The 12,451-nt window shown below is 37.5% G+C and overlaps 1 pseudogene; it reads right to left on the reverse strand.

The window, feature by feature from the left end:
• Positions 1-2,891: 2,891 nt before the first annotated feature.
• On the reverse strand, positions 2,892-3,539 carry LOC148546378 (dof zinc finger protein DOF5.8 pseudogene; annotated as a pseudogene).
• Between the last annotated feature and the right edge of the window lie 8,912 nt (positions 3,540-12,451).

Raw genomic sequence — 12,451 nt, forward strand, 5'->3', positions numbered from 1 at the left:
TATACTCAATATTTGTCTTTTTGAAAAATTACTAAAATGTAAAAGCATCTTAATTTTACCCGCTCAAACTGTCGATCAGATAGTGATCCAAAATTTTCCAATTTGATTGGAAGTCACGTCTATTGGATAATATCTGATAAAATTTAGACAAGAATAAAATTGGATAGCAAATTTAGAGAAATATCTCTGTATTGAATCTAATCCAATAGACACTGCCAGTAAACAAAGAGTCTCTCTAATATGTGATTGTGGTGTGTGGACTTGGAGTATTCATTGTTGGAGGTCATTAAGGGTGTGGGAGGAAGAAAGCTATATAGAGCTATTAAAAATCCTAGAGAAGGTTGGATTGCGAAGAGGAGAAGAGGATAATTTGATAAATCTGGAATGGTTTCTATAAAAGCTTTGAAGAGAAGGAGCTGAAACTTAAAGAGCTCTAGTAGGAGATTGTTTCACTTGATTTTTGGTAACCTTAACAGGGTGTCGAATCAAGTTTGTATTAAGATCTCATTTCGGGGAGTAGATATGATTCTTCTGCAAAAAAATGGACTCGACTTGAAAATTAATTAGTATTTGTGTTGAAAAGTATATAAAATGCTCAATAATATTAAACTGTGACAAATAATGTAAAGAATTGCAATAAAAGAAAGTATGTACAATAAATGAAAGCTTTAAATAGATAAAATAGTGAAATTGAAATAAGAAAGAAAAATACTTGAAGAAAGAAAAAGAAATGCTCAAATAAAAATGAAGATAAAATGAATTAATAGGAAAAGAAAGGACAAAGGAAATAAAAGCAAAGAAAATGAAAGAGATAAATAAAAGCTGGACTCTAGACACTTACATACACTTGTACTCTATGATTTTCCTTGGCGTCAGTGTGACTTGGATTTTTGTAGAGTTTGTATGATAGTGAAGTGTTCAGATTGAAGTCCCTTATTCCTTCTGAACTTCTCCTATTTATAGACCATGAGGATAGATTTGCAAAGTTTTTTTCTCTTCCCATGATCTAGTTCCTTTTTTTTCCTCAGGCCACGACCTTGCCTTGACCATGAAGAATCTTGACATCCAAGTTTGCCATCCCTTAGTCTCCAAGTCCCACGTTCTCTCTTCTTCAGCTTGCTCTCTGAAATCGCATCCATGTTCTCAACTCAGTTTGAAGGTCAAACAAAAGTCTTAACGTTCAAGAAAAAACAGTAACTGCTTTTTGACCTATTTTCCATGTGTTAAAAATCTTCGACTTTGACACTCTTGCACCATCTGTTATTAGTTTCAACTAATTCTTTAGATCGATACAATCTGTAGTTGAAACGCATCCTCATCGAGGAATCCATCTTTGGCACCAACAAAATCCCACGTTCTGTATCATGCTGTCCGTTTGGAATTGCTCTAGCTTCGACTCCAATCATTCTCGACTCGACTAATAATTATTGGTCTGCTTTTACCATAAACAAATTTCATCACCAGTCAAATTCTTGTGTTAACAAATTGCCCCTTAAACTTGTCTTTTTAGAAAACGAAATGACAATCTTTTATTTGATCACGTGCCGGACCTATGCCAATTTTAAAATTTTAGAATTTGAAAAGACAGTTACGCCATTTCTGAAATGATTTGCGCATTTTCTTGAAAATACGTAATGTTCTCATGAGCTTTAATGAGCCATTTCATTTTTAAATCTCTTCATATTCCCTTAGGAGTACTTTGTTCATTCCCATTCACTATCATTATCTTCACCATTCCTCATTGTCTTCGAAAATTCTTTTCTTCTCTAAAATCGCTCTTTACTATTTCATGGATTCTCAATCAGCTTAGCACCAAACTACTTCTCCATCCATTACAGCTGCTTCTTCTGCTTCAGTTACAGTTGTAACATCCAAAATTTTAATTATTATCAATTTATTTTAAGTTATGATTTATATATTAAATTGAACTCATTATTTTTAGATATTATTTTATTAAAAATAATTAAATTAATTTTATAACTATTGAGTTCAATTAAATTTGAATTTATATATATATTTTTGTTATGATAATATATTTTACATAATTAAAATTATGATTTTAATAATTTATAAGTAATAAAAATTATATATATATATATATATATATATATATTAATTTGAGTAAATGATATTTTTTATTTAAAATAGAGTTTAGTTAATGATATTATTATCGAGCTCGATATCTGCCGATATGAGTAAATATCGGTACTCTTTTATGAATTTGGCTTTGCTAATACTTAATCGTATATCTTTTATCATTATGTTACTAATGTCATTTATATTAGTAACTCATACATATTTATCCCTGTATATATTATTACTTGTATTTTAATATATCCAGTTTTCATAGTTATCCATTTAAAATATTTATAATTTAAATCGCTGACTCAGCAGTTTAAGAATGTGACACGTGCCCCCTCCCTTGCCACCACACCACCATAATTAATTAACTAATCCTATTTTCTCTCATAAACCACCGAAACCATAAGGAAAACAAGAGAGAAAGACTGTGAGAGAGAAAATGAATACCTCCATGAAACCGTGACCTTCAAGCTTCGATTTCTTACGATCTGTAACTCCAATAAAAAAAATGGGTTAAGTACTGAAATCGTCCCCAAGGTTTGGGGTGAAAATCAAAATCGTCCCCGACCTTTTTTTGTTATTAAAATCATCCTCAACGTTACAAAACGTTATAAAATCATCCTTTTCCACTTCAATTTTATTTCTTTTTACCATATTACCCTTCATTATTAATAAAAATAATTAAAAATAATATTAAAAAAATTAAAACAAACTCCCCCCACCCCTCTCAACCCTCACCCCTCCCCCCTCCGGTAATTCCCTCACCCCTCACCCCCCATCCCTCACCCCCTCACCCACTCACTCACCCCTCACTCCCTCACCCCACTCCCGTAACCCCACTCCCCCTCACCCCACGTGTGCCCAACACCAGAGCCCGCAACACCGCCGCCAATGCTGCCTCCGTCCGCCACCACGCCTGGGAAAGCCCAACCGCCTCTCCCCATCCCCATCCCAAATCCAACATCTTCGAGGCCAGGCCCAAGACCAAGCCCGAACCCACCCAGAGCCAGAAACCCACCAGGACCCTGCTGTGTGTTGCTCAGCAACGAAGTGAAGCTCCCACCGAACTGCACGGGTGCTCCGGGGTGGTTGTTCCCGGCCACGGGAACCATGGTGAGCGGGGTCACAGAAGAAACCGAGGTGACGGCCGCACCCGCGGAGGAGGAGGTTGTGGCGGTGGAGGCTGAAGGAACGGTGCGAGAGCACTTGGCGTTTTTACGGCTTCCACTGCCGACGGGGATGTCACGGAGAGTGCCGCCGTGGGTCCAGTAGCGGCGGCAGGACTTGCAGAAGTGGCGAGGCTGGGAGAAGTTGTAGTTGTTGTAGTAGCAGAACTTGGTATTAGTAGAGTCGCAGGGAGGGCATGGCAGGTGCTCTTGCTCGGCCGGCGGTGGGGCTAGGGAAGTGTTGTGAGGCTTGGCTGATCGACGGCTTTCGCCGGAGTCGGAGGAGGGCATGACATTGTGAAATGGGGTGAAGGTAGAAATAGTATATAGTTGAAATTTTATGGGTGAGGGGGTGAGGGAGTGAGTGAGGGGGTGAGGGGTGAGGGGTGGGGGGTGAGGAGAGTTACAGGAAGGGGGAGGGTTGAGAGGGGTGGGGGGAGGGGGAGGTTTATTTTAATTTTTTAATATTATTTTTAATTATTTTTATTAATAATGAAGGGTAATATGGTAAAAAAATAAAATTGAAGTGGAAAAGGACGATTTTATAACGTTTTGTAACGTTGAGGATGATTTTAATAAAAAAAAGGTCGGGGACGATTTTGATTTTCACCCCAGACCTTAGGGACGATTTCAGTACTTAACCCTAAAAAAATCTAATCCAAAATGTTCGTATCTTCCTCTTCTTCACGTTGACGTCACTTTTATTCGGGAGAAATTGATGGTGGAGCTGCTATCCTTCCATGTAAAGTTCGGCCGAGAGAGCCCCGGAAGTGGAGTAGTCGATTTTGACATTTTTATCTTCAATTTTTCATTCAGAAACCTTCTTTGAAGCTTCGATTATTGTGATTTTTATACGGAGGTAGGGTTGTTGAGATCATATATACAATCAAGTATATGTTTTCTTGTGCACTCCTTTTTCTCAGCCATATAGGCTAAGAGTTGAGCCCAATTGCCCAATATATCCATCAAATGGATTGTGTGGCCAAACTTTCCTTGGCCTTAAAGACCAACTTCATACTATGGGCCTCGACATAACAACTTTTGATAAGAGATGGGTCAAAGATGCTCATATCAATATCTAGTGGTTGAACACTAGTATGATATTCTTTAAAGTTGACATTCATCTGCTCGACATAGTAAGTAGGGCTATCATCAGCTTCAATTTCTTCAATTCTTCCATCCTTGTCCTAGAGCACCAAATTTTGATGCAGTGTCAAGAAAATTGTCCCTACTCCATAGATCCAATCTCTCCCCAACAACATATTGAAAGTTGCCTTGGTAGGCACTACTATAATGATTGTTGGTCTTTCGACACTTCCTACCTTGACCCTAAGTGAGATCATTCCCAAGACTGTTGTTAACTTACTATTGAATCCAATAACAGCCAAGTTTGTCTTAACCAAATCTTTGACTGTCTTTTGGAACAAAGGTAGCATACTTTCAAGTAGTAAATTAATCGTTGCTCCTCCATCAACCAGAATGTGATTAATCACCAATCTTTCGACCTTAGCTTTAATATGCAGAGGTCGAAGATGATCTTTGGTTATCTCATTAGGCCTTTCAAACAACCCTTCTTTAATCAACTAACTTTCGATAAACCTACATTAGTCCCTGGGATGATATCATCGTAATCCCTTTTGAGACAATTCCAAGGGCTTACAGAGTCACCCTGAAAATCAAAAGGGAGTACTAACACTGTGGCTACATAACCAAAACCAGTCTCACCAAACATGACATTTAAGTCATCTTCAAATTCGGAGTCGAAGGTCTTAGTTAATGCCTCCTCCTCTTCCTTACCCTTGGATGATTTTTTGACAGCCGATGTTTTCTTTGACAAATCCATTGGTTCTTGGTCGAGGATGCTTTATTCTCCTCTTGTTCCTGTTTATTTGGTGACTTGCTCTATTTACTCAACTTGGGATATGGGTCTTCTATGCTGAAATAAGCCTCTTGTGCTTGAGCCACAGCTCTTGGAATGAAGGGAGCTTTGTCCTGAAAGTTTCATCCAGATCTAGCTCGACTGCCACCTCTTTTGCTTACCCCTCGTCGAGAAGCACCTCTTTTCTGGCTTCTATCCCGATTTTCAAAACCTCCTCCAGGAACATTAAAGCTATAGTTCATTGAGTAGTTTGGATCATTGTTCTGTACCCACTTATTGTTCGACACATTAGCAAGCGGGACTCTAGTTCGATTTGACACTCCATAGAGTTTCTGATCGATAGTAACCACCGTACGCATCTGTTGCTTAACAGGGCCACTTGAAGAGTCTTGACTCTTATTTCCCTGCTTTAGTCAAGCTTGCCTCAATTCTTCTTGATGCACATGTTCTCGACTCTTTTTGTATGAATCGAAAGCCTTAGCCGTTGAAGCATCGAACAAAGCACTACATCGAGGATAGATAGCAACATTTTCTTCTTCTTCTCTTTGCCTTAAAAAAATGTCCAACAAATCCTCTCCTGTTTTTGGGTAAATTGGCCTTTCCGCTTCGAACATATCCAGTTTAAATTGATCATCCTTCCCCATAGGCTCGACAGAAGCCATGTTGACTGAGAAAAGCATTTCTTCGATTTTAGCAAAGTTTGACGTGACCTGAAAAGGACCAGAATCTACTTTCATCTCAGGTTTCTTTGCAAACTTTAGTTGACCATCTTCAATTGCCTTCTGTATCACGTCCCTGAAACATACACAAGTATTAGTATAATGACCGAGAGCTTGATGAAAAATTTACAAAATTTGTTATTTCTAATTTCAGAAATAGATGGCATCCATTTTCCTTCAAGAAGCACGAGTTGTTTGTCTTTTAAAAGCATGTTGAATATTTGTTCTGTTTTTATCAAGTCGAAAGAATATGTCATGACCCAAACCAAGTCATGACTGGCGCTCAAGGGACAAGTCCCTCCGCAAGCCAAACGACCTACTTTTCTAGAAAAACGGATAGAATCTCCTCGTTTCTAGGACCTTACCAACATAAATATTATCTTCCTGTATCAATAATAAACATCCATTTTCAGAGGCAACAACAACAACATATTCCAAACATGTCCAAAATATGCATCATATATATTAAGTTGATAACTAGAGTATATAGTTAAATCTATACGTCTTACATAACCAAATTATAATTACTATCTAAAAAGTTCGAGATTTAAAATATCATAACCCACACAAGGATCCTGCTTGTGGCATATGGAGCATTGACATAATCTAGATTTTTAGCAAATGTTCCATTACATAATTACTTAACCCTTGGAAAGAAGAAGGGCTCATCGAAATGACTAAGATATACTAAGGGGCAGGTGGAATGGAACTTGGAATGACTCCTATATCTAAAAGACATGGGAATATAATAGGGTGACTTTTGCAACTCAATGAGCAAACATTACATCTACAACCCACACGAGACAATACAAGTTTTATCATAAAAAATATATTTCTTTCCAAAGATGAGAAATTCATATTAATTAATTATGCAAATAAATAGATAAATAATTAAGCGGAATGAACTGAAATGAGAGTTCTCATTCCAAAAGTCAAATCAAATCGAATATTACACACTTAGGGCAGCTCCACCTCTAAGGGTAGCCCTTTCCTTTAGTGTGCCCGTACGGTATAACAGATCCAACATGTGGCCTACACATTAGGCTAGCAACACTCCTGCTAGCTGAGGTCTGAGCCAGATGCATCTAGGTTAACGTCATAACCGCCGTTAACTATGGTTTTCTAATCAGAGCCTCCCAAACCAATCTAAACCAAATCACATATAACCATTTCTAGTACTTGTAACATATTAATAATTTCATAAAAAATAGAGTATATATAAGAATGCATATTAAAAATTTAATTAAAGTTTAACAAATACAAATAAGAAAAACAAGTATGCTTTAGAAAATACATAAATATCGTCTCGTGTGTATCTTTATAAAATTATGAGATTTTCAGAAATCGATATCCGTTCCAATTATTCAAAAATCACAACAATCAAATATTTTCAAATGCTAAAAATAATTATTCAATTTAAATATTGATAATAGTATACTTAAAAATAATTATAGACATAATATCCACTCACAACTTGGTTCTAATGAACTGGAAGCAACTCTGAACGCGCTACCGAGCTACCAATTGATGTCCAATAACTTTACAACTCTAGAAATATGACAATAATAATATTTGTAAGCTAACAATATTGTCAATTAATAAAATCTTACTCAATTTGACAGAAGCCCCAAATTTCCTAACCCTAATAACCCTAATTCAGATTTATGCATACCCATAAATATAGGAATGATAAAAATTGGGGATATGGCTAATTTTTTAGTCAAAGAGTTCCCTTGAAACCTCAATAATAATCAAAACTCAAAGTTGAATACTTCCTGCACTCATTAAATTGAAATTCCATGATTTGGGAGTTTTAAGAAAATGAGATTTTGAATAAATAGAGATAGAGTAAAGAAGAAAAAGGAAGTAAGATGATGAAGGCAAGTTTGATGATATTGGGTAGTTGGTTGCAAAAAGAAGAGATGAGAAAATGTAGTTGGGAAGAAAAGGGAAGTGAAGGTTTTAAGTTTTTTATTTTTGGGAAGAAATGAAAAGAAAAGAAAGACAGAAGGGGGGAGGGGATCATCGAAGGAGGGGGCAAGAGAGAAAGAAAATTTAAGTGGGGCATGTGCCCCTCACGTGCTCTCCCTTTTTTTTCCTCTCTCTCTCGATTACTACATTCTCCCCCCTTAAGAAATTCGGTCCCCGAATTTCAAACTTATATGATAATTACCTCCAATCTCAAAACAAATATGGATACTTGTCGCGCATGGCATCCTCAACCTCCCAAGTTGCTTCTTCTTCTGAATGATTTTTCCAAACAACTTTCACCGATGCTATCTCTTTAAAATGTAGTTTCTTTACTTGGCGATCAACTATAGCCACGGTTCCTCTTCAAATGATAAATCCTCCTTTAGCTCTATGGCTTGTGGTGCAAGCACATGAGATGGGTTAGAAAGGTATTTGCACAACATTGATACATGAAAGACTGGATGAATCACAGACAACTCAAGTGGCAATACCAAGCGGTAAGCAACTGCACCTATTCTGTCTAATATCTCAAATGGACCAATGTAGCAAGGACTAAGCTTGCCTCTTTTTCCAAACCTCATCACTCCTTTCATAGGCGACACTCTAAGAGATACCTGATCACCTACTGAAAACTCTAAGTTACGCCTTCTGTTATCAACATAAGCCTTCTGCTTACTTTGAGCTGCTAATAAACGTTCTCTTATTATGTGAACCTTCTCAACTGTATCTTGTACCAAATTTGGCCCCAAAAGCTTAACCTCACCAACCTCAAACCACCGAATAGGTAACCTGCATCTTCTCCCATAAAGAGCCTCAAATGGTGCCATTTGAATTCTGGCTTGATAACTATTATTATAAGAGAACTCGATCAAAGGTAGATAATTGTCCCAATTCCCACCAAAATCTAGAACACAACACCTTAACATGTCTTCCAATATTTGGATCGTCCTCTCTGACTGTCCATCAGTTTAAGGGTGAAAAGCTGTGCTAAGATCCAGATGAGTTCCTGGTGCGGAAATTATAACCACAAACTAACCGGCAAGTGCACCGGGTCGTACCAAGTAATACCTCAGGTGAGTGAGGGTCGATCCCACGAGGATTGAGGGACTAAGCAACAATGTTTGATTAATTTACTTAGTTAGACAAATAGAAAAGAGTGTTTTGGTATTCAAAAGTATTAAACAGTAATTTAGAATATCAGAAGACAGGCAAGTAAATAAGTTGGGAATAAAATATGGAGAAGGCAGTTAAGGTTTTAGAGATATCTATTTTTCGGATTGACTTTTCTTATTAATTTATTTTAATCATGCAAGATTTAATTCATGGCAACTATATGTGACTAGACCCTAATTCCTTAGACCTTTCTAGTCTCCTCTAACTCTCATCAATCGCCAATTCCTTGGTCAATTAATTCCAATTAGGGGGTGAAGTTTAATTCTAGTTATTATGCCACAAAAATCCTAATTACCCAAATATAAGAGGATTATATGTCACGTATCCCGTTAAGTCCAGAAAATTAGAATTTAGGAGAAATTATTTTCAAGCTGTTGTTCAAGTAAAGAGCTTTTCCAAGTTATACAAGAATTCAATTAGAAAAGAGGGTCATACTTCCGTTCCACCCAAATTCATAAAATAAAGAACGAAAATAATTCTTGAAATAGAAATCAATACATGAATTAAAATAGAAAAATAATAGTATCAATCTATACAATAGATAGAGCTGCTAACCTTAACAGTGGAGGTTTAGTTGCTCATGGAAAAGAGTGAAAACTAGGATTCTGGTCAACTGTAAATTGGGCTGAAGTGGAATGAAAAGTGGAATAATGTTCCCCCCCAGAAGAGAAGTTTCTTTCCTCTTTTATATCTAATCCTAATTAATTTAAAATATATTTTCTAAAACTAAAATAATATCTTTTCCTATTTTAAAATAAAAATAAAGTTTAAATCAGAATTAATTAAATAATCAGTGTTTTTTGTGTTTTCTGCACGTGGCGCATGTCACGCGTACGCGTCAGTCATGCGTACGCGTCGATGGTCTTCTTTGCGTGTCATGCATACGCGTCAGGTACGCGCACGCGTCGCTGAGCAAATCTCCAAATCACGCGCAAGCGTCAGGTACGCGCACGCATCGCTCCTCGCTGTCATCTCCTTTAATTCTTGTGCTGATTCCATTTGTGCAAGCTTCCTCTCCATCCTTTAAGCCATTCCTGCCCTATATAGCCTTCTTCTCTTTTTCTGTGAAAGCTCCATCAAATTCAACCAAATACTACCTAAAATAAACAGAATTGCACACAACTCAAAGTAGCATCCATAGTGGCTAAGAGATAATTAATTCTTGATTAAACTCAACAAATTAAATGCAAATTCACTAGGAAAAGATAGGAAAGATGCTCACGCATCAGTTCATAACACTTTCTGAACAGATTTTCAAAAATGAGAGGTGAACTGAAGTCCGCAATCTAAAATAATGGACATTGGAATTCCATGCAGTTTAACTATCTCATCAACATAAAGTTGAGCATACCGAGCTGTACTAAAAGTTGTGTTCACCGGAAGAAAGTGGGCTGACTTCGTCATTCTATCCACAATTACCCAAATTGAATCAAAACCTTTAAAACTACGAGGAAAACCTATTGCAAAATCCATCGTAATCTTTTTCCACTTCCATTCAGGTATCTCAATTTGTTGCAATAACCCAGCAGGTCTTTGATGTTCAGCTTTAACCTGTTGGCAAGTTAAGCAATGAGAAACAAAAACTCCTATGTCTTTCTTCATGCCTTCCCACCAAAACAATTGTTTCAAATCTTGATACATCTTATTGGAGCCTGGATGAACTGTGTACTTAGAATTGTGAGCCTCCTCAAAAATAGCTTTCTTCAAGTCGTGGTTATCTAGCACACATAAGCGTTGACCACAACGCAAAATATCTTGATCAAGAGAAAAGTCTGAGTTACTCCCATTGCAAACATCTTCCATAAGATTTTTTAGTTTCGGGTCATCACTTTGTGCAACCTTGATCTGTTCTATCAGGGAAAATTGGGCTCGAACAAGTGCTAAAAAAACTTCTGATTCTCCAAGGTCAAATTGAATTCCATAGGCCTCTAATTGATGGACTTCTTCAACAATTGGTCTTCTTGCAAGAGTGATATGGGCCAAGCTACCCATAGATTTCCTACTGAAGGCATCTGCTAAATATTTCTTTCCAAGATGATACAAAATGGTACAATCGTAATCTTTTAGCAACTCCGTCCATCTCTATTGCCTCAAATTTAAATCCTTCTGTTGAAATATATACTTCAAACTCTTGTGATCCATATAGATCTCACAGGTCTCATCATAAAGGTAGTGTCTCCAAATCTTCAAAGCAAAAATGACCGCTACCATTTCCAGGTCATGAGTTGGATAATTCTACTCATGCTTCTTGAGTTGTCGTGAGGCATAGGCAATAACGCAGCCGTGTTGCATCAATACACAACCAAGTTCTATCCGAGATGCATCACAGAAGACTGAGAATCCCCCAGACCCAGAAGGTAAAACAAGAACATGTGCTGAGGTTAGACAAGCCTTAAGCGTCTAAAAGCTTTCCTCACAAGCTTCTGCCATTGAAACTTTACATTCTTCTGAATTAACTTGGTTAATGGTGCAGAAATTCTCAAGAAGTCCTTGATGAATCGCCGATAGTAGCCATCCAACCCTAGAAAGCTACAAATTTCCATCACTGTAGTAGGCATTGGCCACTTCTGAGCAGCTTCAACCTTCTTTGGATCCACCATGACTCCATCTTTTGATACCATGTGCCCCAAAAATGTCACTTGATCAAGCCAAAACTCACATTTAGAAAACTTAGCATAAAGCTTGTGATCCCTTAAGGTTTGTAACACAATCATCAAATGATACTCATGCTCTGTAGCACTTTTCGAATATACCAAGATGTCATCGATGAAGACGACAACAAAATGATCTAAGAAAGGTTTGAATACTCAGTTCACCAGATCCATGAAGGCTGCTGGCGCATTTGTCAAACCAAAGGACATTACTAAGAACTTATAGTGTCCATAACGAGTACGAAAGGTAGTTTTTGGAATGTCTCTCTCTTTTATCTTCAATTGATGGTACCTTGAACGTAGGTCAATTTTAGGGAAACAGGTAGCTCCCTGAAGTTGATCAAACAAATCATCAATCCTCGGCAATGGATACTTGTTACGGACAGTTATCTTATTGAGCTGATGATAATCCACACATAGTCGCATCGTTCCATCCTTCTTTACGAATAGAACAGGAGGTCCCCATGGAGAAGTTCTAGGATGAATGAATCCTTTCTCCAGCATGTCCTCGAGTTGAACCTTTAATTCTCGTAACTCAGTTAGAGCCATACGATAGGGAAGAATAGACATAGGCTGGACTCCCGGGACTAATTCTATGGAAAATTCAACTTCGTGGTCAGGTGGCATCTTTGGTAGCTCATCAAGGAACACGTAAGGAAATTCCCTAACAATAGGGACCTGATCAAGACTAGGCACTTCAGCATTAACATCTCTAACTACTGCCAAAAATTCTTGGTTTTCCTTATCCATAAATTCCATAGCACTCATAGATGAGATGATGCTAGCTAAAGTGGGACAATCGTCACCTTT

The sequence above is a fragment of the Arachis ipaensis genome, chromosome B9, assembly GCF_059453495.1.
Source record: "Arachis ipaensis isolate K30076 ecotype BB chromosome B9, ASM5945349v1, whole genome shotgun sequence".
Taxonomy (NCBI): Eukaryota; Viridiplantae; Streptophyta; class Magnoliopsida; order Fabales; family Fabaceae; genus Arachis; species Arachis ipaensis.